Source organism: Megalobrama amblycephala, linkage group LG6 (assembly GCF_018812025.1).
Source record: "Megalobrama amblycephala isolate DHTTF-2021 linkage group LG6, ASM1881202v1, whole genome shotgun sequence".
Classification (NCBI taxonomy): Eukaryota; Metazoa; Chordata; class Actinopteri; order Cypriniformes; family Xenocyprididae; genus Megalobrama; species Megalobrama amblycephala.
In genome coordinates this window covers 29698834-29724037 of record NC_063049.1, presented here as the reverse complement: position 1 = coordinate 29724037, position 25204 = coordinate 29698834, and the positions used below count along the sequence as shown (strand labels likewise).

The window sequence follows — 25204 nt, the reverse complement described above, 5'->3', positions numbered from 1 at the left end:
TGATTACTTTTACGTAACTCTACTCCCTCCCTCTGACCAAGAAGGAAAAACTCGGCTTCTAATCAGCATTTAATTCTGATTTTAAGAGCAGTGCTAGATCATGCATTTCAAAAACGAACAGTATGTGAATAATGTCCTTAAGGGAATCTGCAGAATTGAGAGATTATAGTTTACACGCACATTAAACAGATTAAACCAGTCAGATCTCAAAAGGCAGTTTATCTAATGGAGAAAATGTAGTATGCTAATTGGGTAAAGTCTGGTGCTGAAATTACACACAAGTTCTTCTCACTGTGTGTAGATTTAAGGGTAAAGTTTGATTAAAATCGCAAGGCTAATCAGGGATATAAGCTGCAAAACATTCCCTGAACGAAAGCGTGCTCACCACACAAAAAAGTAATTGTCTCGAAAAACTTCTGCGATGACAGATTCAATTCCATTTAGTAAATGTTTAATAAATGTTATACAAACACGGCCGTCTATCTCACTGTATTCCGAAAACAAAGGGAAACTTTAATTGCTTTAATCATTCCATGCTTTGACGTTGTTATTGGCTTTAAAAATAGCAGTTAACAGTAACTGTCTTGTAAAGGAAATTGAACCACATTTGCGAAATGATCCCCAATTAAGATATGGCTATCCAGACCAGCAAAGTTGAACTGGGGTGTTGTGTCTAAGAAAAGCAGTCGATGCCATACAAAGCCATTTAATTAGCTGAAATGCCCAAAGAAAACAGCCAGGCTAATATGTATCACTTTAATCAAATTTAAAATGATTGTATCCCTTTTGAAGATTCCAGAGCACGGATATGTTCATTAACAGATATGTGGATAGTTGTTTCTCACAGAAAAGACACTTAAACGTCAGGAAGCTCACTGCACTGCTAAGCAATTCAGAAATGTGCTTTTCTGTTTTGTGTCTTTAGTGTTCACTAATGTGTTTCAACAGAGCACAGTACTACCTTTAATCTGCACTAAAGGGAAATAATGCGTTTCCTGCCTTATTTACCATGCTTACTTAACAAGTGCTGTACAATTAGAATTGTTAATAGATTGAGAAAAACAAAAGGACTTTGAAGGTGGGAAAGTGCTGACATTATTTCACAGGGGAAAAGCACCCCTGAGAAAAAAAGGTCTGCAATAAATGTAGTTTCCTGCACTGTTCTTCAATGAAACGCCGCTCCCTCTCATTAGAAATGCCATAGAAGACATAAATCAAGGACAGTAAAAAATTCATTGCCTCCGCGATAAATTACGCACTTTGTGCGTCGGACAGCAACTGTGTAAACATTGTAATTTCGCTTGATTCTCGTTAAATGTATGCAGACTTTTTACAATCCATAAACAGATCCAGAATAAAAGTTAATAAATGTCAAAATTTGCATTCTGGAAAAAAAAAAAAGCATCTTGCTGCATTTTTGCAAATATCAATCTATGAACCTTTCAACATTTTGTCAGACAAAATGCTAATTGTACCTTTAGGAATTTGGGACACAGTGACAAGGAATGAGATGCCCTGTCCTTTTAGATGTGGAAATCAACTGGGGTAGCATACAGAAACCCTCGCGAAGGCAAAGCAAACACCGCCGGCCACGTTTTCTATGTGGAATTATCAGTGCATAATGATACATCTCTCTTAGATAAAATCTGCTTCTCCCAGTTGGAGAACCCAATAAATTCATGAATTCACAATGACTACATACTGTAGCTAGTCAAACTTTGCACAACATTCAAAGTACTCTAAACAAATCAGATCTATATTAATAGCTTACATAAAATGATAGGCATATATACAGTACATAGTTTATTTCATAAATGTTGTTGTTTTGGATATTTAAGATATTACCTGGTAAAACTGAGAATACAAAGTGGTTGGTTTCATTTTCAACCTAAAATCTTCAGCACACTCAGGTTTCTTCTTCATCTGCTGTCCCATCATTCCAACACCGAGGCTAATTTAACAAGGGAGAATTAAGAGTTTAGAAAGTGCTTACACAAAGGTTTCCACGTTATTTGCTTGGAATTGATTTTAACACTTAAACAGAATCCTAACTAAGGGCTTATGTGGGCCAGGCCATCTGCATTTCACCGTAAACACATGCACATACATATTGGTCTTCGGATATCTATCAGAAATGCCAGCTGAAGCTAGCAATGTGTTTCCAAACAAACTGTTTATTTTTACCCAGCAAACATGTTCTACAGCGTCCTTATGAGCGATTAGCAGTGTTGTTCTTCAAAGGTCCTTAAGAGGAGTTTGATGCAGTTCTTGCCCGTCCTCCCATTAATCCAAGCTCAGTTAAGAGTCTGCCATCTGGATGTGTGTTCCTAGCGATAAATATGATTTAGAGTTGATTCAGACATGTTTCCCGCACCGAGTGCGTGTGGATTTCAGAATTAAATGGCACAAACAAATGTGGAGTAGAGAGCAAATTAATATCTCTCGTTTTAGAGCTCCATAACAAAGCTCCACCCTTAATTACAGCCTGTAATCATTTCCCGAAACACACATATAAGGAATTCAATTACCATCATAGAGCCCTTGCACAAATAAACTGATCTTATAAATATAAAAATATCTCCTGATGCATGTTCAGATGATGTTCAAGGTGTTCATGCAGGTAATTCTGAAACAACATTGCTTAGTTGTTTATACTATGCTGGGATCAAGTTATTTGAGCAATCGACATTATTTTGTGTATGTGTGAATATCACATAATGTTGGATATAATTACCTTCCTTTTGAGCTTCAGTTGTTTTTCAGCTGTGCCAAGCAACAGTGACCTCTACAGGGATTGAAGATGGAAAACTCAGATATACTTTTGACTTCCTGCAGTAACCTCCTTAAAGGGAAAAACAGAGGATCATTAAAAAGCTATTAAAATACTAAAAGTTATAAAAATACTAAGTAAATGTTCATCAAAAACAGTATAGTACAGTGCACAAGAGTGAAAGACACAATGTAAAGTGTAAAATCAATAAAATACAAATTTAAAAACCTCTTTTTAACCATTTATGTGGCATACTTACAGTATAATATAATGTACCTGTATTATAATGTTTTCTTAATATTTAAGGTAATTTTCATCATAAATTATTTATAAATAAACAGTAAGATTTTTATCAAAATAGTATTGAAAACTGAATACCAGTTCTGACTAGAAAGCAATTCCACATTATATATAAATAATATTTATAAATATATAGTAAGATTTTTTAAGAATATTTTATCAAAATAGTATTAAAAACTCTTCTGAATAACAGTTCTAACATGCATTTATAGTAAGCAATTCCACATTATAAATAAATAATATTTATAAATATATAGTACGATTTGTTCACAATATTTCATCAAAATATTGAAAACTGACATTCGATCAACTCTTCTGAATAACAATTCCACATTATAAATAAATATTTTATCAAAATATCAAAATCAACTCTTCTATTGTTTGGTACAGAATAAACAAAAGACGACTTCATTTGTCCAGCTGTGCAGGAGAAGATCTCCCTGAAGGCAAAGTCTTGGACACATCCAGGTGTAACGGCAGCAAACCCATAAAGTGTGCCAAGACATTTCTCCCTCGCTTCTAAACTTTAGCACAGGAGGACAAAGTGTCTTTCACAGAGAGAGGGGGTAGAAAAGAAAGGGTGCCAAACAACACGAGGCAGGGCCAAGCGCTGTATCAAGCAGGAGGAATGACTGATGGAAAGATAAGGGACAAAACCAAAGAGAGCAGACCAAACAGGAAAAGCAGGCAAGCAGCAAATGGAGGGGTGTAGCCTGGGCCGACGCAGAGCGTATGGTGGACGCTCACGTTGCATGTATCTGCTTTTGTTTAGTGCAGACAAGAAAGCACTTTCTTTTTCTTTTTTCTATCTCATAAAAACATTCCGGTAACTTTTCTCTTTGTGGTGCATATAAAAACCTGAATAACATTTCTAACTAGCATGTATCTAGTAAGGAAATCACTCAAGCATAACAAATACGTAACCTATTTAAAATTAAACCAAGAATGTGGACATATTGTGTGCTGATTTTTTTTCTCTCCCTGTGTACAAAAGACACACAAGCCATGTTGTGCCTTATACGTACCCCACTGCTGTCGAGTTTTCTTTTATGCATTCACATTCAGTTCAGCAGCATCAAATCCTCCAGAGAGCCAGCATTGTCCTCTTGCTTGTCCCCTGGGTTTCCCATCACATAGCTGCATCTCTCATGCACACAATATAACACCCAGAAGATCCAGCGGCAAGCAGGCTCTTTTTAAACGCTCGCACGCAATTTGAGGAAGATTAATTAAAATGCTATTAAAGCCACTGCTGATTGTGTTGATTCTCAAAGACTTTGCAAATTATTCCACTTTTACTGAGGCCTTAAACAAACGGACTCAATAGCCTTTCACTGATTTCTCCCTCTGAATAATAAACATCTGTTATGTCATTATGCACAGAAATAAAAGGGACACATACTTTCTCCAGCGATGTAGAAAGAACGTTTTGCACCAATAGAAGATCTGCGACTGTAGTGTTACAAATGTATGAGCGCCGTGGTTTCATATCGACATGGTTCAAACGCTTTCAAAGGCTGGGGTTTGCTCTAGTGGACTTGAATGTGTAGTCTCTGGTGCATAAAGTGAAACATAAGACCTAGTAATGACGCTTTGTCTGATAGGATACCAAGCCTGAGGCATTAAGGAAAAAGTGTGTTCACTATGGATATAGAAATAAAAAAAAAAAACTACATAAAGTGAACAAATTAGCCTCCATTTTAGTGCTTCTGTCTCTAACAACGTTAGGGAAGCTACTTTGAAACTGAAACTACAGTCAAGTGACTCTTTTTCTTATATTAATATATACTTACAGACTGTTAAAAAAAATCTTTTCCAGTTTATGGAACCTTTTGAGTCACAAATATTAAGACGTGAATTACTTGAAACACATTAAACCAACAGAATTCCCCGAAATGCTGCTCCAACTAGTCAAAAGTTTTCTGAAAAAGTTTCAAATAAAAAAAAAAATATTGCTGAAATATATTTAGTTCCCGGCATGCATTGCAGCAGGAATAAATTGTGGCATTATTGTTTCGCCGTCTGGTCATTATTGTTAGTTATTTGTTGTTTTATGTTGTTAAGAGCTTATCTTTATATTAAGTTTATATTAAGCTTCTTCTATGCATATGGCTACCAACATGATATATCAATTTTTTGTGTTACTAATTGAAAATTTGGGTAACACTTTGGTATGAGGAACACATTTTCACTATTAACTACGACTTTTGCCTCAAAAAACTCTTTTCCTGCTTATTAATAGTTAGTAAGTTGTAGCATTTATGTTTAGGAATGAGGAAGGATTTAGGGATGTAGAATATGGTCATACAGAATAAGGCATTAATATGTGCTTTATAAGTTGTAATAAACTGCCAATATGCAAGCTAATAAGCTTACTAGCTAAAAGTGAGAATTGTTCCCCATACTAAAGCGTTACCAAAATTTGCTGAACAATTAAAATCTGTTGGAGCAAATTTATTAACTGAATCAGGTATTTTGCATTTAGTGCACAAATTAAATTGACAAAACAAAGTAGTGTTAATTAGAATTATTTTAGACAATATTAAGCCTAAAGATGTGAATGCATTATTTTAATATTCCTTTTATTCTTACACACACATATATATTATAGATATAAAATGTGTGTGTTATATATAAACTAAATACTACGAAACACTGTAATCTACAAACCCGATTCCAAAAAAGTTGGGACACTGTACAAATTGTGAATAAAAGAAGAATGCAATGATGTGGAAGTTTCAAATTTCAATATTTTATTTAGAATACAACATAGATGACATATCAAATGTCTAAAATATATCATTTTAAGGGAAAAATAAGTTGATTTTAAATTTCATGGCATCAACACATCTCAAAAAAATTGGGACAAGGCCATGTTTACCACTGTGTGGCATCCCCTCTTCTTTTTATAACAGTCTGCAAACGTCTGGGGACTGAGGAGACAAGTTGCTCAAGTTTAGGAATAGGAATGTTGTCCCATTCTTGTCTAATACAGGCTTCTAGTTTCTCAACTGTCTTAGGTCTTCTTTGTCGCATCTTCCTCTTTATGATGCGCCAAATGTTTTCTATGGGTGAAAGATCTGGACTGCAGGTTGGCCATTTCAGTACTTGGATCCTTCTTCTACGCAGCCATGATGTTGTAATTGATGCAGTATGTGGTCTGGCATTGTCATGTTGGAAAATGCAAGGTCTTCCCTGAAAGAGACGACATCTGGATGAGAGCATATGTTGTTCTAGAACTTGGATATACCTTTCAGCATTGATGGTGCCTTTCCAGATGTGTAAGCTGCCCATGCCACACGCACTCATGCAACCCCATACCGTCAGAGATGCAGGCTTCTGAACTGAGCGCTGATAACAACTTGGTTTGTCCTTGTCCTCTTTAGTCCAGATGACATGGCGTCCCAGTTTTCCAAAAAGAACTTCAAATTTTGATTCGTCTGACCACAGAACAGTTTTCCACTTTGCCACAGTCCATTTTAAATGAGCCTTGGCCCAGAGAAAACGCCTGCTCTTCTGGATCATGTTTAGATATGGCTTCTTTTTTGACCTATAGAGTTTTAGCCAGCAGCGGCGAATGGCACGGTGGATTGTGTTCACCGACAATGTTTTCTGGAAGTATTCCTGAGCCCATGTTGTGATTTCCATTGCAGTAGCATTCCTGTATGTGATGCAGTGCCATCTAAGGGCCCGAAGATCACCCTTACGCACAGAGATTGTTCCAGATTCTCTGGAATCTTAATATCTTTGGATATTATGCACTGTAGATGATGATAACTTCAAACTCTTAGCAATTTTTCTCTGAGAAACTCCTTTCTGATATTGCTCCACTATTTTTCGCCACAGCATTGAGGGAATTGGTGATCCTCTGCCCATCTTGACTTCTGAGAGACACTGCCACTCTGAGAGGCTCTTTTTATACCCAATCATGTTGCCAATTGACCTAATAAGTTGCAAATTGGTCCTCCAGCTGTTCCTTATATGTACATTTAACTTTTCCGGCCTCTTATTGCTACCTGTTCCAACTTTTTTGGAATGTGTAGCTCTCATGAAATCCAAAATGAGCCAATATTTGGCATGACATTTCAAAATGTCTCACTTTCAACATTTGATATGTTATCTATATTCTATTGTGAATAAAATGTAAGTTTATGAGATTTGTAAATTATTGCATTCCTTTTTTATTCACAATTTGTACAGTGTCCCAACTTTTTTGGAATCGGGTTTGTAAATAATAATAAAAAATAAATTAAAAAAAATAAAAACTACACTCAAAACAGTGAATCTTTCTTAATCTGTTCATTTTAAACATTTATATGAGCTTGAATGAATCAGACTTTCCAACACTAAATGAGAGAATCATTTAGGGTGAACCAATTCACTAGAATTAGACTTTCTAACACTATATGTGAGAGAAATTAATGTAGGATGTACTGATTCACAAGAATCAATCTGACTTCAGTGCTACATAAGGAAAAATAGAGAGGATCCTCAGATTAAACATGCCATCTAAAAACAATCGCTTGTGACTGGAAAAGCTACAGGACTTTGAAAACATCAAAACAAGATGGGAGTTACATTAGCAGCATCACTATTTTTATTCACTTACTTCCCAACACTGTTGTATAATCCCTTCATAAGGCATTTAGTGTGTTTTGTGCTATTAGCATACATAAAAAAATATTAACGCTGTATTAGCTTTAAATTTGGTAATACTATTTCGACAGTCCACTTTAGACATTCTCCTAACTATGAGTAACTTTGCAACTACATGTCAGCTACCAGTCATGAGAGTACTAGACTCTCTGCCTAATATCTGCTAACACTTTATTTTGATGGTCCCCCCAACAGACATTCTATTGACTATAAGTAACTTTGCAACTACATGTCAACTTATTCTATTAACCCTAACCTTAACCTTAACACCTAACCTTAATACTCTAATGAGAGTTAGTTGAGATGTAATTGCAAAGTTACTTCTTGTTAGTAGAATGTCTAAAGTGGACTTGGTTTGTTTTGTTTTTGATAAGACTTCAAATCTAATCTGAAATAAATACCAGCTCCATTGTTTCATTATTTTCATGCTTGCGTATCACTTTCCAATTGTGTGATGCAAATACGCTCAAAAGTCTGGTTACCCCTACAAAACTCTCCCAGAGGATTCGAAACTCTAAGTTCAGTCTCATTTCCCACTCTGCACTCAGCAGCGGCGAGTCCTCAGCTCTCTGATCTTCTCTAGACAAAATGAGACGCAGCAGCTCGAACAGAGGGAGCCTGGCGTACGTTATTCCCTGCGCTACTTGAATAGATAATGCTTCTCTTTACTTTCTTTATTCCTTCAAAAAAAAAAAGCATCAGAGGCCAAATATTAATTCTTTCTGTCACCCAGCAAAGCAAGGGGAGAGCGACGCACCCAGCATACCAGCTTGTGTTTTAGCATGATTAAGGCACACATAAAGGCCTTTCGCAGGCGGCTTTGAACCTTGCCATTGAATTCTTTGTTTTTTGTGCATATATTCAAACTTATTCCCCCGCACTGCTGGAGGCTGATTCTGAAAGACAACATTAATGAAACATATAACAGGTAAAGACAATGGGATTAGCACTATCCCAGCTCAGAGCATCTCCATCCAGTCTGGCAGGTTCGACGGAACACCGCCATCCCCCCCCCCTTCTCCATGCCCATGAATCTCCTTTTAAAAAATGCCAATAGTTGTGATTGCTTAAAGCTCGATCCTTCGGCTCCATAAAGATGTGCGTGGAAAGAATCACATCAAGGAATGACATTGACAGAGGAACTGCTGACTTGCATCAGTGTTTGTCTTTTGATGTGAGAGATCAAATCGATGTACACACTCTCGTCGAATGCCATGCTGGGAGGGGGGAAGATGGGGATTAGCATTTCGCAGCCCCGAGTGGTGAAGGTGCCTGCTTGCCTTAAATCATTAGTGTTTACGTCTGCCTGCGCCAAATAATCAGGTTTTACCAGAGTTTTCTTGCGGGGAGCTGGAAGGAGCGTTCTCCTGCACTGAGTGAAAGATCCTCTTCGCTTCCTTGATTATTAAGTGGTTACATGGGAAATAGGGAAACATTAGCAGGTGTGTAAAAATTGTAAAAGATTAAGTGCTTCAAAAGAGTCACCCAGGGGAGAAAACAGGAACGTGAAACTGCTTTGGCAGTAACCAGGCAGTGAAACAAACGCTTGAGCAGAAAATGGTTATAGGAGATACACTGCCAAGAGTTAAGTGCGTTTCTGAAGTTAAAGCAATATAAATACAGAGAGATGAGAAGGGTCCAAATGAAGAGTTGTTAGAGAAGGAAACAAACTTCAAAACCTACAATACACTTCAAATATATATCTTCCTCAAAGAATGGCCAATATCACCCACTTATTCCCTGCAGTGTCTCAGTTATGCATTGTTTGTGAGTTATGCAAGTTAGTTCTGTTTGAAAAATTAAGCAACCGATATTGGGCCTTATTCTTGAGACAAAGACAGAATTTCTGAGCAAATCATTCATAAAACCATTTGTATGCAAACTGTCACATTTAATTAAATTTGACAATTGACGTACAAAATATTTTTTATGTAGGATTTTCAGAAATTTGTTCAGCTTGTTTCACTTTAATAAATGTATGTCTATATGTAAGCAATAAGGTACGAGAGGCTGTGCTGTATCGTGAATAAGTCACTGCTGAAGGGCGTTGTTAGGCACGACGCAAAGCAGAGTGCCTGCAACCCCTTCAGCCGTTACTTATTCACGATACAGCCCTAGCCTCGAGTACCTTATTGCTTTTATAAAACGGTTACCACACAATACAAATATTAAAGCCAAGAATATGTAACAATGCAACTTTCATGAAGTAAAGCCTTCCTTCCGTCGGAAAAAATAGTCCCTGACTGTGAACAGCAACAGAAGTTACATTATAATGCCATTAGATGGCAGCAAAGACTGTCTTTATGAGTGTGTCAGTCAGTAGCGAAGACTTTTGAAAAGACTGAATTGTTGTGAACACGGAACAAGACGCAACTGATAAATGCTTTGACTAAAGCTGCCAGTCACAGGAAAATCCATTAACTGTTAAAAGGACAAGATAATATATCGGACATTTAAACAGATTTTTTATTATAGCATAGGACTGACCTGAAGGAAAATGCTAAATCTGAATGCAGGTAATAAACTCGCTCACTCGATCTCTTTCTCACAACACTGTTCTACATAATACAGTAAACTTCAATGAACAATATCAAAAATTGAACAAAAATGGATACAGTTTACGTTGCTAAGAGTGTTTCCTAAGGGTGTTGTGTAGTGATACACAGAACCGTTGAGTGAAGCGGTCATAGCCGTGTTTTATTGTGAATAAAACACAGCTATTGACCAAATTAGAATCAAGGACAGGAACTAACAGTTATTTATATATATATATATTGGTTGTCCAATCTTTGCGTTTTGTTCTATCTACGTAACCCATTTATTCCTTACTTTGAATCAGATCAGTTCATTGCAGCGCACCATGGGATTTCGCTTGCCCTCCACCTTCCCCAGCACCACCTCCCTAGATCTGCTCGGGGGGTTCTCCCTATGTTTCCTTGCAGTAGCCTAAATTGACTTCGATGTTTTCATGTGCATTTTAGAAGTACAGTCCGCCAAGACCAAACCTTTGTACATTCTATGTATATTAATTAATGCTGTTTCAATTCATTCTGAGAGTTGTAATGATTGAAAATTTTATATATATATATACATATATATATACACACACACATATATATATATATATATATATATATATATACATATATATATATATATATACATATACATATATATATATATATATATATATATATATATACCTCAACAATCCTAAATGTGTTTAATTTGCAGTAATGGTCATCTAACTTTATATTATCCCTTTATTTACTTTATATGGCCTTGAATTCCTTCATTGTGTAGTCATCTCTCAATAAAGAAGTACTTATCCTTGGCCATATACTGCAATCCTACAGGCGACTAATGAATGTATCAGAGTGTGTGACAGAACGAAGTTGTTAAGAGTTGTGCCAGAGTGACTTTGCGGTTAGAGTATTGTGCTTTTCAACACTATTTGAATTCAGAGGGCTTGCTTGCAACTCTACGCTAATGATCAAAGTTGAGAGGGGAAAAATCTCCTGAGTGTAAGTTATGAGGATGAGACGAGCAGAGGAAAATGCTTTGCTACCCAGCTTTGAACACTTTTACACTTTCCAATAAGCTTTGTTTTTTAATTGGCTGAAATTAATCTTAGGGATGTAGATGCCTGATTTGCATTCATTAAAACTCAACCAAAGAAGTCATGCTTAATTCCAATCAAATTTGCTTAATTATGCATGGCGAAAGAATCCCAAATGAGCCGAGGATTTTTGTTAGCTTTCCTTTTTTTTATAGCAAATAAAAAGCTTTTTTCTTTTTGTTTCCTATGGCAAATAAAATGTAATGAAGCTGTCTCTTTGTGTTCTACTGAATGTTGAGGAGCTGGGCTGCGGCACCTTGAGTCTTTGTTGAAAAACAATATTATGGCTAAAGTAATTATAGGAATCTGCATTTTTCATTGTTAATTGTGGATGTCAGCATCATTAATTTTAATTTACAGCGGGCAATAAAATTAAGAATACTTTGTGCTGATGTTTTAAATCATGCCAGTGAAGGCGATGCATTATGCAACTTAAATTTCAAGAAGATATTGATTAGGGCAGATAGCCTTTTCTATGAATCTTAAACAGGCAGATGCAAGATAAAGCCTGAGGTATCACTTTCGCTCGCTGTCACTGCGCCGGACGGGAGAAAGGACATCCATAGTCCCTGTGATGCTAGTTTGGCAGTGAAAAATAAGTGATGGGAATGAAACGTAGAATAAATATACAGGAGAAATAAAAAGGAACGCAGAGCTCATAGTATATTCTATAAATTATTGTAAGCAACTTCACTTAAGTATGGATCCGAAGACTATATATAATGTCAAAAGTACTGTTGCAATATACATAGTGAACATTTTTATGCCCTTTAAGTAAATTATTGGATTTAGTTCAGCTAAATCTCTGAAATAAGTAATAAAAATGGAAATATGTAAGTGTGCGGTGCCACAAAAAGATGGCTTAGGGGGAAACATGTCATATCTTAAAATATTTCAATCAGTGTGCATTTGTTTCAGCCAGGCACCCATCCACATGTCCAGTGATCTATGTTTCTTTAGCTACAAAATATGTGCGACTGGCAGCGTAACAAGAGCACTTTAGGTTGTCTCTATTGTGCAGGACAACACAATGTGCTTGCACCAACACCATTTGATTAATAGCCTCTTTTCTTCTTTGGTGTACAGGATATATCCAGCTGCAAGAAGCATTGGAGCATTGTACTTGGAAAACAAAGGAAGAATAAAATTGATCTTTCTGGAACCAGAAATCAATGAATAGTTATTTCCTGTGTCATTCATGTTATTTAGACAGACTTAGTTCTGACTGAGTTCCCAAAGAATTCCCCTTTCTACTTCAAGAATAGCAAGGACTTGGCAGTAAATGTAAAGCGTAGAGTTATATTTGGCTAAAATGCTAAGACATTGCAATTTTAATGTGAAAAAGAAATTATCTATCTATCCATCTATCTATCTATCATCGTTAATGATTTAAACAAGATAAATGTTTAAACTGGCAAAAACTTGTTGAAACAAGAACTCAACCAAACCTATATGACTTTCTTTTATCTGCAGAAAACAAAAGAAGATATTTTGCTGAAGATTTCGATGGAAGAATATATCAACAAAACAACATTGGGCCCCATTTACTTAAAAAAAAACAAAAAACAAACAATGATTAGCATTTTCATTTTTAGTTGAACTATCCCTTTAAGAATTCACGATATGAAATTGTCAGTTTTTTTCTTGTATAGAAACAAAAACATTACTGCCAAGGAATAATAAAAAAAAAAAAGACATCACAGCCAAGCACGGTTATAATTGCCATGTTTGTGGTCCCTGGTTAGATTTATGTCTAGAAAGATTTGCCTGTGCTTGTTCTGCATACAGGACTATTATTTCTTGGGGGTGATTGTGTTGCTATCACAAAAGCTTCTCTGCTCGATTGTTCTGTTTCAAAGTTGGAGGGCTGCCCATGGCCTTTTTTATTACTCAGGCAACTCCAACTATCAGCTCCATTTTCCTCTTCCTGCTTTTTTCCTGTCAGACACTGAGACAAGTCACTCCAATGTAACAATGAGGGTGATTTCATTTGACTTATCACACACACTAACAGCTAAACCAGCTGCCCGGACTTTGATCCAATGCACTTCCTGCAATGGATTTCCTAAAACAGGCGGTAAACAGGCTGAAACTATGCTGTCATTTCTTAAGAGGAGCAAAACATTTCAGATTGATTATTTTACCTGTTGCCTGCATCCCACTGGACCAAGAAGAAAGCAGGCCTGCCCTAACAGCGCACCGACCTACACGTTTCCCTAATGCAAATCTTGAGACAATGGTGTTAATTCAGCCATGTGATCGTTGAATACCGCAGGGGCATTAAGACAGGAAACCATACGGACGTGTAGCGTTAGCATACTTCTGAGGGAAAAAAAATAGCCCACATGGTTTGGGAAATGGCCTTTTATTCATACTACTGTCCTTCGTTTTCCCGAAGGTTAACACGTAGCCATTACTTCTATTGTATTGCGATTGAGAGAAAATAAGTCACACGCGCTCTTAAGGGATTTTCCTTTCTCCATTAACCATTCTTTTTCACGAGAGGCTAAATCATTGACATCGCTTTAGGCTTTCTGGTCAACACGGTTGAATATAAAAGGCTCAAGATTAATTCAGCAATCTGTGACATCATTGTGTGAATAATTCATTCTGAAGGCCAGATAAGAAATGATCTGTGTGGAAATTAATAGCGCTTATTTAATAACATTCTCCCACAGATTCTCGGCGCTACACGCCGGCGCTGGAGTAGCGGAGAGTGGGTTCAAAAATCAAGGCGGATGATTCATTCGCACTCCTCTGGTAGTTGAGTTTGATGGATCATTCTTAAAAGCATCGTCGCTAATCTTCGGCTCCTCTTTTTTAGGTTATTCACAGATCAGTGAGTTTTCCGGCTAATCCGGGTTTTGATGCTCCCCTGTCTGTGTACATGGTATTCATCATATCTTGACAAGAGGAGTCCTTCAGACAACAAATAACCTTCAGTAAGGGGACGTGAGCAGTAGATGTGCAGTTATTTTGGATATGTATCACAGAGGGGTAAGAACACAGCGGGAGATGAATGGTGTCCTTGTTGGCAGTGGGAATGGACCCCTTTTTCGGTTCCTCGGAATAATCATTCTGAACCCTAGCCATGCCTTCGACAACTTAATCAGACAGCCTACTACCTGTAAAGTGGCTGGGCTGATTTGATTGCCATTTTTATTGGATCCCCCGCCCATAAATCAAAGCAATGGGGACGGTTCTACAGACATGACCACTCGTCATTCGCTAGTAGCCTTGGAAACATTGTTGCGGGAGTTGTGCAACTGTCAGTGGGGGTAAATCAGACTTTGGAAATTTTGCCCCTTCTCCAGAAGAGCGTTATGGTTAGAGTAAATCATCTTGAAAATTGATGTCACTTTGCCAAAGTGGTTCACCTATCCCTTTGATGGGGCTCTGTCATCCCATGTCAATGTCAGCACTTTCATCTTACTTTCTAAAAAGTGGCTTTTCCACATGATGGGCGACTAAGGGATCGCTAAACTGCAGAGGGGAACTTTGTCTCAAACAAACTGCCTGGGAACAACACTCTTTAGAACTTCACAAATTTCATCCCTCAAGGAACAGTGCAGCCCAAAACGAATATCCTTGTTACCATTTATTCACCGTACCACAGCCAAATGCTGCAATTTCTTTCGGTGTTGTAAAAAGGCAGAAATTTTGAATGAAGTTTAGAAACTTCTTTTCTGTACATCCATGTTGTCAAGCCACAAAAAAGACACACAAAAAAAATGACCGCAATAATCTGGAACAGCGATCCAGCACCTTTGAATCAAAATGACAAAATCAATAAGAAATATCAGCACACACAAAATCTCCAAAATGATTATTATTAATATAATTTTTGGGTGAACTATCCCTTTAAGAAAACAAGATATGAAACGGTCAGATTTTTTACTGTATAGAAACAAAACAAAAATGTTCATACACTCCTACAATGTTTTCTCCTACATTTTACACTCTTTTTGAATGTGCTGTTATACACTGAAAAAAAAATGTCAGATTACAGAAGTAAAAAGGAATGCAAAGGGCAAGTCATTCAGACTCTTAAAAAAAAAGAAGAAAGAAACTCCATAAGAGTAACGAAAAGTATTAAAATATCAAGGGGCTCTATTGAGATGTCCATTCCAGTAGTGTGTCAAAAGTGAAAGCGCTAATGATATCCTAAAGATTGAAAATTACCATCTCGGATATGTCTAAACCAGTAAACTGGTAAACAAGCCTCCTGTTAGGAACAGGGATGATTTGAATCAACAAGGGTGAACAGATATGGATACTCCCTGCATTAGTGTTAATAGGAATAGATTATGGAGGGATTTGGCGATGTGACCTTCAGTGTACTAATTGAAATAGTATTCAGAGTCAGCAGTGGAGTAATCAAGTTAAACACAGAATCATAAATCATCATGAGAAGCGCTGTCACAACTAAGCCATTAGCCCCCTGTTTTTCATCCACACACCCTCATGGAAATATCTGCCACGCCGCTCCGTAGGTTAATAGGAACAGAAATGGCATTTAAAGTCTATTTGGATCAAATGTACTGCGCGCCTGAAAGTAGAACTTCGCTAATTTGCAGGTAATATGAATTGATGTGGTTATGGTAAGGGATACTTGAGCCGACAGTGGAGTTGGACTTGGGACTGCTGGGAGTTCACAGACATACAGTTCATTTAGACTCTAGCATACAGGATTCAACAGGTCGTCCTGCATTAAAATAATTTAAATAATTTATTAAAAAAAGAAATTTGAATCTTGCAAATGACGAAATAAAAATATTTGTTAATCATTATATGTATTAAAGGATTAGTTCAGTTCAGAATTAAAATTTCCTGATCATTTACTCACCCCCATGACTTCCAAGATGTTTATGTCTTTCTTTCTTCAGTCAAAAAGAAATTAAGCTTTTTGAGGAAAACATTCCAGGATTTTTCTCTATATAGTGGACTTCAACAGTTACTTTACCAATGGGTTGAAGGTCCAAATTGCAGTTTCATTGCAGCTTCAAAGGGCTCTGCACAATCCCAGCCGATGAATAAGGATCTTGTCTAGCTAAATGATCGGTCATTTTCTAAAAAAGAATAAAAATTATATACTTTTTAACCAAAAATGCTAGTCTTGCACTGCTCTGTGATGCACCACGCATTACGTAATCACGTTGGAAAGGTCACGAGTGACGTAGGCTGAAGTGCCAAACAAGTGTTTACAAAGTGAACGTGCAAAGACTAAGTCAAACGGCCTTTTTTAAAAAAAAAGGTAAAACAACGATGTCAGACATCACAGCTTGACCTATCCAACATGATTACGTAATGTGTGGCGCATTGCAGAGCTAGTGCAAGACGAGCATTTGTGTGTTTCTTTTTTGTGGGGGGGATAATGACCAATCGTTTCGCTAGATAAGATCCTTATTCCTCGGCTGGGATCGTGTAGAGAGTTTTAAGCTGCATAGAAACCTTGGACCTTGAACCATTGGACCTTCAACCCGTTGTACCCCAGTGAAGTCCACTATATGGAGAAAAATCCTAGAATGTTTTCCTCAAAACCTTAATTTCTTTTCGACTGAAGAAAGAAAGACATAAACATGAAAATAATGCACTTGATGTTTACCTGCACGACAAAGAACATGTTAATGTATTAAAGGGTTAGTTCACCCAAAAATGTCATTTTAAGTCATTAATGACTCACCCTCATGTCGTTCCAAACCCGTAAGACCTCCGTTCATCTTCGGAACACAGTTTAAGATATTTTAGATTTAGTCCGAGAGCTTTCTGTCCTTCCATTGAAAGTGTTTGTTCGGTATACTGTCCATGTCCAGAAAGGTAATAAAAACATCATCAAAGTAGTCCATGTGACATCAGTGGGTTAGTTAGAAGTTTTTGAAGCATCGAAAATACATTTTGGTCCAAAAATAACAAAAACTACGACTTTATTCAGCATTGTATTCTGTTCCGGGTCTGTTGTCAATCCAGGTTCACGACTCCGCAGTGACGCTGCTGACGTGTTATCCGGTGCGCCCGAGCTTCCTTTACAGTCTGAGGGAGACGCACGCTGTATTCAAGCTATTCTACATTGTTTGTATTTTGGTATTGCTATATTTTTTTAAAATGGTGCGTAAGTGTGTATGTCGCGGATGTCCTAATCGCCAAAAACAACGACGTAAAAGTGCATTACCAACGCCGACAGATGAAAGGATTCAATGGAATCAATTCAATGGAAAGGATTCCGGAAGAGAATACAATGCTGAATAAAGTCGTAGTTTTTGTTATTTTTGGACCAAAATGTATTTTCGATGCTTCAAAAACTTCTAACTAACCCACTGATGTCACATGGACTACTTTGATGATGTTTTTATTACCTTTCTGGACATGGACAGTATACCGAACAAACACTTTCAATGGAAGGACAGAAAGCTCTCGGACTAAATCTAAAATATCTTAAACTGTGTTCCAAAGATGAACGAGGTCTTACGGGTTTGGAACGACATGAGGGTGAGTCATTAATGACATAATGTTCATTTAAAATATTACCTTAAAATCTCAGGAGGTTCTTCAAGTGAATATATTAGGCCAAAGGGGTTAGGCTAACAAAAATGTTTGGGAATCACTACACTATAAGAAAAAAAATCTACTGGAGGGGCAAATCTGGCTGAATAAACTCTGATATTCAGCATTTGTGGTCACTTCCTGTGTTCAGTGGCACAGTTCCTCTGTGACACTGGGTGGTTTGTCAAACTTCCAAACATCTTTATCGATATCAACAAGTACTCTCCTAGTAAATAGCTTTTTAATTGTTGTGAAATGAGTGAATTAGATACTAAACAGTCGGTTAGCGTCAATGAAACGTCTTTCACAGAACAGTGACCACCAAACTTGTCAGAACCCTGATAAGAGGCTGAACAGGAATGCTTACATGGCATTAATCAAATAGCTACGTCTAATTAAACGGGTTTAAAACACGGCTTTTTCTAAATGTTGCTCAGGTATTGCAATAATTTTTGATCACCCAAGCCTGGAAGACAAATAATTAGAACTGCCACACCATTCTGATGAGTGATGTCAGCGTCTCGGAGTGACCTTCCCACTGCTAATTAATTTTCATCCCGAGAAAAAAAGACCCTGTTGTTGCACATTATTAATTGAGTTCATGAAAAGATGCGGCTGATTAATTTTTGTTGATAATACTTGTCATTCCAGGCAGCGTTGGTGATCATTTTATGGCTTTTTGTTTTAACGTTCCTCAAAGTTGGTCCGAGTCATCTGCCGCGCGAATATTTTGCTCCAAAGCTGGTATCACTGGACAACTACATTTCGAGCTCATTAGAAATCTGTTGCTTTGCTTTTGAAGTGTATTTACTGTACACCAGATAAAAGCAATGAGTTACTGTTCAATGTCTGCCAGGTCATATCAGAATAACTGACACACCGAGTACAAAAAGATCACGGAAGCTGTCAAAATCATTTATCTTGTGTTTAACGCAAAACTGCATTTACTCAAGTTTACTTTTTGTGAAACTCTGAAGTGTAGCAAGACACTTTATTTACATTAACTGTGAGGAAAAGTTAGTGAACCCTTTGGAATTATCTGGAATTCTGCTGAATTGACTAGAATGTCTGACTCCAATTACACCCATTTTAAGTTGTCAATATCATAAAGCTTTATATATAGAGAGAGCTATATCTATATCTTTTCCTGTCATTGGTCACTATAGCAAAATAGCTAATAAAACATTGTTCTATTAATGATCTTGATTGCTTAAATCATGTATTCAATAAAAGTATGACACAAATAAGAGCAGTGGAGGAGCAGTTAGCTCCAGAAATGAGCACCGCAGTGAACCTGAGAACGCAGGTTCATGTCTGTTTTTTATGACCCGATCCCACTCCCCTTTTCTCTTATTCATTTCCTGTTCAGTCTAAATCAATATGTGAGGCATAAAAGCCTCCCAACATAAATAAATAAATAAGATCAACTTTAGTTATTAGTTACAAAAAGATCAGATGACACTTGAAAAGCCATTCGTAGAAAAAGATAATTCCATATGCTACAAACTTCCTTTCGCAGCTGCATGGTGTCATTGTAACCGTTTCGTAATGTTGTAGGCAGTCAATTGCACACAGAAATATTAGAGCTCTCAGGAGGCCTTTCTCAACATAAAATGAGTCCCCAGCTCAGAAGGGCTGCTATTCTTTGATAAGGTATAGCTGCAGAATGCTGTAAAGAAAACCATTATGAATTGATAATGCTGGGCACAGACTTGTTAATAGAAAAAAAAAAGAGTCATATATCCGAAACGTCTCACAATCGTCTGTGAAATGCAAGATGTCATTGAGCTGGTGAATTTGTGCCCCTTAATGAATATTCTTACAATTTCCAAGCATTGTCCTTGACGGCCTAAATGTGAATAGCACAGCATGTCACGGTTGTTAAATGACATAAATAGAACTGTAATTATACAGGAGCACTGTTATATTTCACTTCTTTATGATATTATGCTTGGCATAATAAAATAATACTTGAGGACTAATAAACAGAATTCTCTGTGTAATTTCTGTAGCAACATACAGTTTACAGTTAGCAACACTGGCCTTAGTCTGAAGTCTTAAAAGTGCTCAGAATATGATGATTTAAACTGGATAAATATTCTTTAATTAAGCCTCATGTGAATTGATAACACCTCAGTTGGAGGGATACATAGACTTTATGGCTTTACAATATTAATCCACTGGTTTGTGGTTAACCTTAATTGTCATTCCCAGAGAAGCTTAAAACACAACAACATGTACTCAGAATACTTGTTTTAAGAGGGGGAAACCATATTTATATACTTTTGTCTTCAAAGCATATATGCTTCCTTGGTTCTGGAAGTTTAATCCCAATTTATTTTTCTCAAAAAGCATATACAGAAGCATATCTCTAGTTTGCAAACTCAGATCTCATAGTCAGTCTGTCCTGAAAGAAAAAACTACTTTAACTGCAGCAAATACATAAATTAATAAAAAATAATATATGGAATGTCATTTTGTGACAGTTCCTTGCAAATGTATTACTGCAGTTATAAATGTTGTGTTAACTATGACTTTAAAAATAAATAAATAATAATTTTGTGACGGGTCATTTTTTGTCTAAAGGCCTTAATAATAATAAAAAACAAAGATATGACATACAAAATATGTAAGGTAGTACAACGAGATCTCTAGTTGTTGTTACATATAAAGGTATTTTAAAGATTTTGAAGTGTCAAAAGGTCATTCGGTTTAACCGTCCAAAGTCCAATAAAGCCAATTCATTTGTGATTAAAATATCTTAAAATGTAATCAATGTATATATTTTTTTAATTCTGGCATGATTTTATAACATCATATATCAACATAGTGCAAAATGGTATTAAAATTACACGTAGAAGTCGTTGCTTTATTATGAGAAAGAATGTCCGGAAAAATGAATTTCATTGATGTCATTCGGAGTAACCAATATAAAGGGACCATTTTGGATTAAGTCATGTGGTCAATATCATGTGACAGGATGTGACATCATTCAGACACCTGCAAAGGATCACATGGTTGTGAAGCAAAGTAACTAACTCTCTCTTAACTAAAATTCATGTTTTCACTTGCTCATACGCATGTCCTGAAACATCAGGTCATTCGGTACAACCACTGTAAAACATGGAAAACTTGTACTAAATATAAAATGTTTGATTTTGCTAGATATCAGCCTGTTAGCATTGTTTGAAAATACCATCATTCGGTATAACCAAAAGTGTCGTTCAGTAAAACCAGAATTTTGGTAAACCAAATGACTTTTTTGGTGACAAATTTTGTCCATCTTGTAAAAAAGCAGTGTTAAATGGTTATAAAAACACATAATCTCATTAACACTTAATGAAACTTCAAAATTAATTATATCTCCATTATGATTTTTTACACTTTTAAAAACCTTATCGTAATGACCCAAATAAAAAATATATACAATTCTTTTTTAAAATGTATAATTAGTGTTATATAAAAAATAAAATAATAAAATAATAGGTGTCTATAGTTAAGTTATATTAAAAAAAAAAAAAAAAAAAAAAAACAGAACAGACTTACTCTAAACAGTAAAGACTTTGAAATGCTAAAGAGCTGAATAAAAGAATAAAAGTATTGGCGAGCAATCTAAGAATCTAAACAGAGGGGATATCAGGGGATTAATGACTGATTGCCATTCATCTCTTAACCTGAAGGAGATCGGCTGCTTGAATTCTCCTTCTCTGGAGGTGAGCATATGGACAGTGCATCTGTTTTTGTGGCAAGTTGAGCGATTCTACGTCGAGTATAAAACTGGGATTCTGTCCAACTCAAGAGTAAGTTGTCCCCACCTGATAAATGGTGTATGCTTTCCAGATTGCATGTTTGACCATTTAAACTTAATTAAACGCTAGTGTTCAAAGATATCGTTTCAAGTTGTTGTGGGCTTGAAAAGTGCTATTTGTTTTTTAAGTGTGGGCAAACAACAACAACAAAAAAAAAACACCAACAACAAATACTATGAACCACTTCATATTTTCAAAGGCTGCTTCCAGTTTGGGAAGCCATAGATAACATGAGCAAGTGTTTGTCTTTGGAAACATTAACTAAACATTGAAAGAAAAAATCAGACCATTTTCATTTGTGTCTTCTAACACAAGTCCCTGAATAAATGTGAGCTTTCTCCAAAACAATATAGCTTTCAGCACCACCCACTGGTAAGAAATGTCCCATTTAAACACTTTGCCCAACAGGACTGCGGAGTCTCTCTGAAATGACATTCTCACATGCTCTAATCTCACAAGACTTTGACCCTCTGTCATTCAGACCGCCTTTCACCTCTCACTCACCCCATCAGAGAGCATTCAATCATCTGTAATTGTGATCACACATCACCCTTACAAAACAACTGCTGCAAATGCAATCTATAACTGGACCCAAAGAGGGGGAATGGAAATCCCATTCCTGGGAGCTCTAAAACAAACAATGTGTTAGTCCTATCAGTAACCTCTATCCTGAGAGGACAAGGTTAACATCGACACTCTGTGAATTGGTGCACCCAAAATAACAATCGCACCGAACAACACAACACAATCAAAGTGTTCCCGCGTTCCCTCATTGTTTAATTTTCTGTTTTTATCTGCAATATCTCCCAGCGTGCTCTTATCTTTGACCCTCAGCTTGTAGCTTTGTGGCAGCTTCCCTTTTAGATGGCTGATGACCTTGGGAGGGATGTCATTAAACCCTGACCCATTTGATGATCCCCTCATGTGGAATACATATGCCAAACGGGAGCCGCTTTCACGCAGCAGGGGTGACGTGAAATACTTACAAAAATATGACTTGACACACTTTATCAAATGGGGAAAGATGAAGACAAAACAGCTGCTGCTGCTGTCGTAAGCAATCTGGCCGTGATTGAATAAAAGTGTCAAGAAAAGGGCCGCTTGATGGTCTTTTGTTCTCTCCCATCCAGGTTGATGTTAGTTTGAGCTGTCAGGAGGGAATCACAGCTGTGTGATTTATCAATACTCCAGTGACCTTGTAGCCAGTGGAGGATGAGAGCACAGCGCCCCCCCGTTTGAAATCTTGCTGAATGCCCAGAAACTATCCTCATTTTGGGTCTGCATGCCAAGTGGCACAACGGCCAAAAAAAGGGAGTTTGCTTGCATTGTGGATTTCTTTGAGAGTTGCAAAAAAGTAAGAAGAAAGAAAGAAAAATAGCAACATTTAACAAAAAGGTCAAATGAACATTCTAGCTTTATTTATAAATATACTATCGTTCATACCTTAATGTTAATTTTTTACAACTTAAAGGGTTATTCACCCAAAAATGAAAATTATGTTATTAATAACTCATGTCGTTCCACGGCTGTAAGACCTTTGTTCATCCTCGGAACACAAAATAAGATATTTTTGATGAAATCCAATGTGAGGCCTCTATTGCCAGCAAGATAATTACCACTTTCAGATGCCCAGAAAGCTACTAAAACATATTTAAAACAGTTCATGTGACTACAGTGGTTCAACCTTAATATTATAAAGCAACAAGAATACTTTTGTGCGCCAAAAACCCCCCCAAAATAACGACTTTGTTCAACAATATCTAGTGATGGGTGATTTCAAAACACTGCTTCATTGAAGCTTCGAAGCTTTACAAATCTTTTGTTTCGAATCAGTGGTTCGGAGATTTCAGTAAACGAGGCTTTGTTTGGTTATAAGTGTTTCGAAATTTCATTGGTTCACGTGACTTTGGCAGTTTGATACGCGCTCCCAACCACTGATTGGAAACAAAAGATTCGTAAAGCTTCGAAGCTTCATGAAGCAGTGTTTTGGAGCGCGTATCAAACTGCCAAAGTCACGTGAACCATTGAAATTTCGAAACACTTATAACCAAACGAAGCCTTGTTTACTGAAATCACATGACTTTGGCGCTCCAAACCACTGATTCGAAACAAAAGATTCGTAAAGCTTTGAAGCTTCATGAAGCAGTGTTTTGAAATAACCCATTACTAGATATTGTTGAATAAAGTCGTTATTTTGTTTTTTTGCACACAAAAAGTATTCTCGTTGCTTTATATTAAGGTTGAACCACTGTAGTCACATGAACTGTTTTAAATATGTCTTTAGTAGCTTTCTGGGCATCTGAAAGTGTTAATTATCTTGCTGGCAATGGAGGCCTCACTAAGCCATTGGATTTCATCAAAAATATCTTAATTTGTGTTCTGAAGATGAACAAAGGTCTTACGGGTGTAGAACGACATGAGAGTGAGTAATTAATGACAGAATTTTACTTTTTGGGTGAACTAACCCTTTAAGGCAGGGGAAATTAGTTTTTTTCTTATGGATTGAGCCAGAAATCTCCACAGAGTGGTTTGTTTATATATCATTCAACTGAATTACCTAGCATTTTATTCCAAAAAACATATGGTGATTTTTCTTCCTGGCTGTTGACAGTATTTTCTGATTTATGGAGTGATAAAAAGCCAAAATCCCCTCTGTAAAAACTCTAATATATCAACAGATTGAAACAAGAGTTTTAAACCTTGCTTTATCCGATGTTCAGATTTCTGTTTTGGAAATGCATATCTAATTAAATAGTGCCTCAGTTCCATATTTGGTTATTAACAAGAAAAAAGTGTTAACGCATATTTAAACAGCATACTTTAATAAGCATTTCAGAAAACTTGTAATACAAAACCATTGTCTTAAATGTACTGATTACTCAACTGGGGAAAGTATGGTCATATCTATTTTCTTTATCTAAATTTCCCCTATTCATCTGTAGTGTCTTGCCTTAACATTAAATAATTAATCTTTTTAATAAATAAAATGTCAAAATGAGCTTTAAAGTAAATTGTTATCAGAAAAAAAAAGGATATTGAAGATGATCATATATAGATACTATATCATCCAGAGGTTTAAAAAAAGCAAGCATGTAAAAAAAAAAAAAAAATTATTTAATATATATTTAATATGATCGTCCTGCTGCTATTTTTTAAAACTTGTTTAGTAATTTTCTTTCCTATTCTGATGAATGTCTTCATTTTTATTTATTTTTTTCAAAGGACAAGCATTGTTATGATGAACCAGATGTTATAGCAGCATTGCACATTCATTACTACACCCATAAACCCATCTGTGGAATAGATTTTATGCAAATTTTTTCAGGGATCTGCATAAATAAAGTCCTAATTAATACCTTTGAAGAAACCTCTGTACTGCTTGATACTAAAGTGTTCTTAATTATGAAGGGAAAGGTAAGATGCCCCCAGGTAAAACTCAACAAACGGATAGCGATCAAGAAACATGGTGAGTTTTGTACTCCGGACCTTTTGTTCTTATGTGGTGGAATA

General features: G+C 36.5%; 1 long non-coding RNA gene across 3 annotated transcripts in view; it reads right to left on the bottom strand.

Annotated features, from left to right (window-relative positions):
* The window catches only part of LOC125270347, a 39229-nt gene that overhangs the window by 7307 nt on the left and 6718 nt on the right, over positions 1-25204 (bottom strand). For 2 of the 3 annotated variants that reach the window (XR_007185330.1, XR_007185332.1), the window contains exons 3-5: positions 2735-2842; positions 2185-2327; positions 1652-1951 (exon numbers count right to left, since the gene is read on the bottom strand). This is a non-coding gene — a long non-coding RNA (uncharacterized LOC125270347). Of the gene's footprint in view, positions 1-1651; positions 1952-2184; positions 2328-2734; positions 2843-25204 lie in introns of those variants that run through there. The other variant, XR_007185331.1, reaches the window with a different exon arrangement.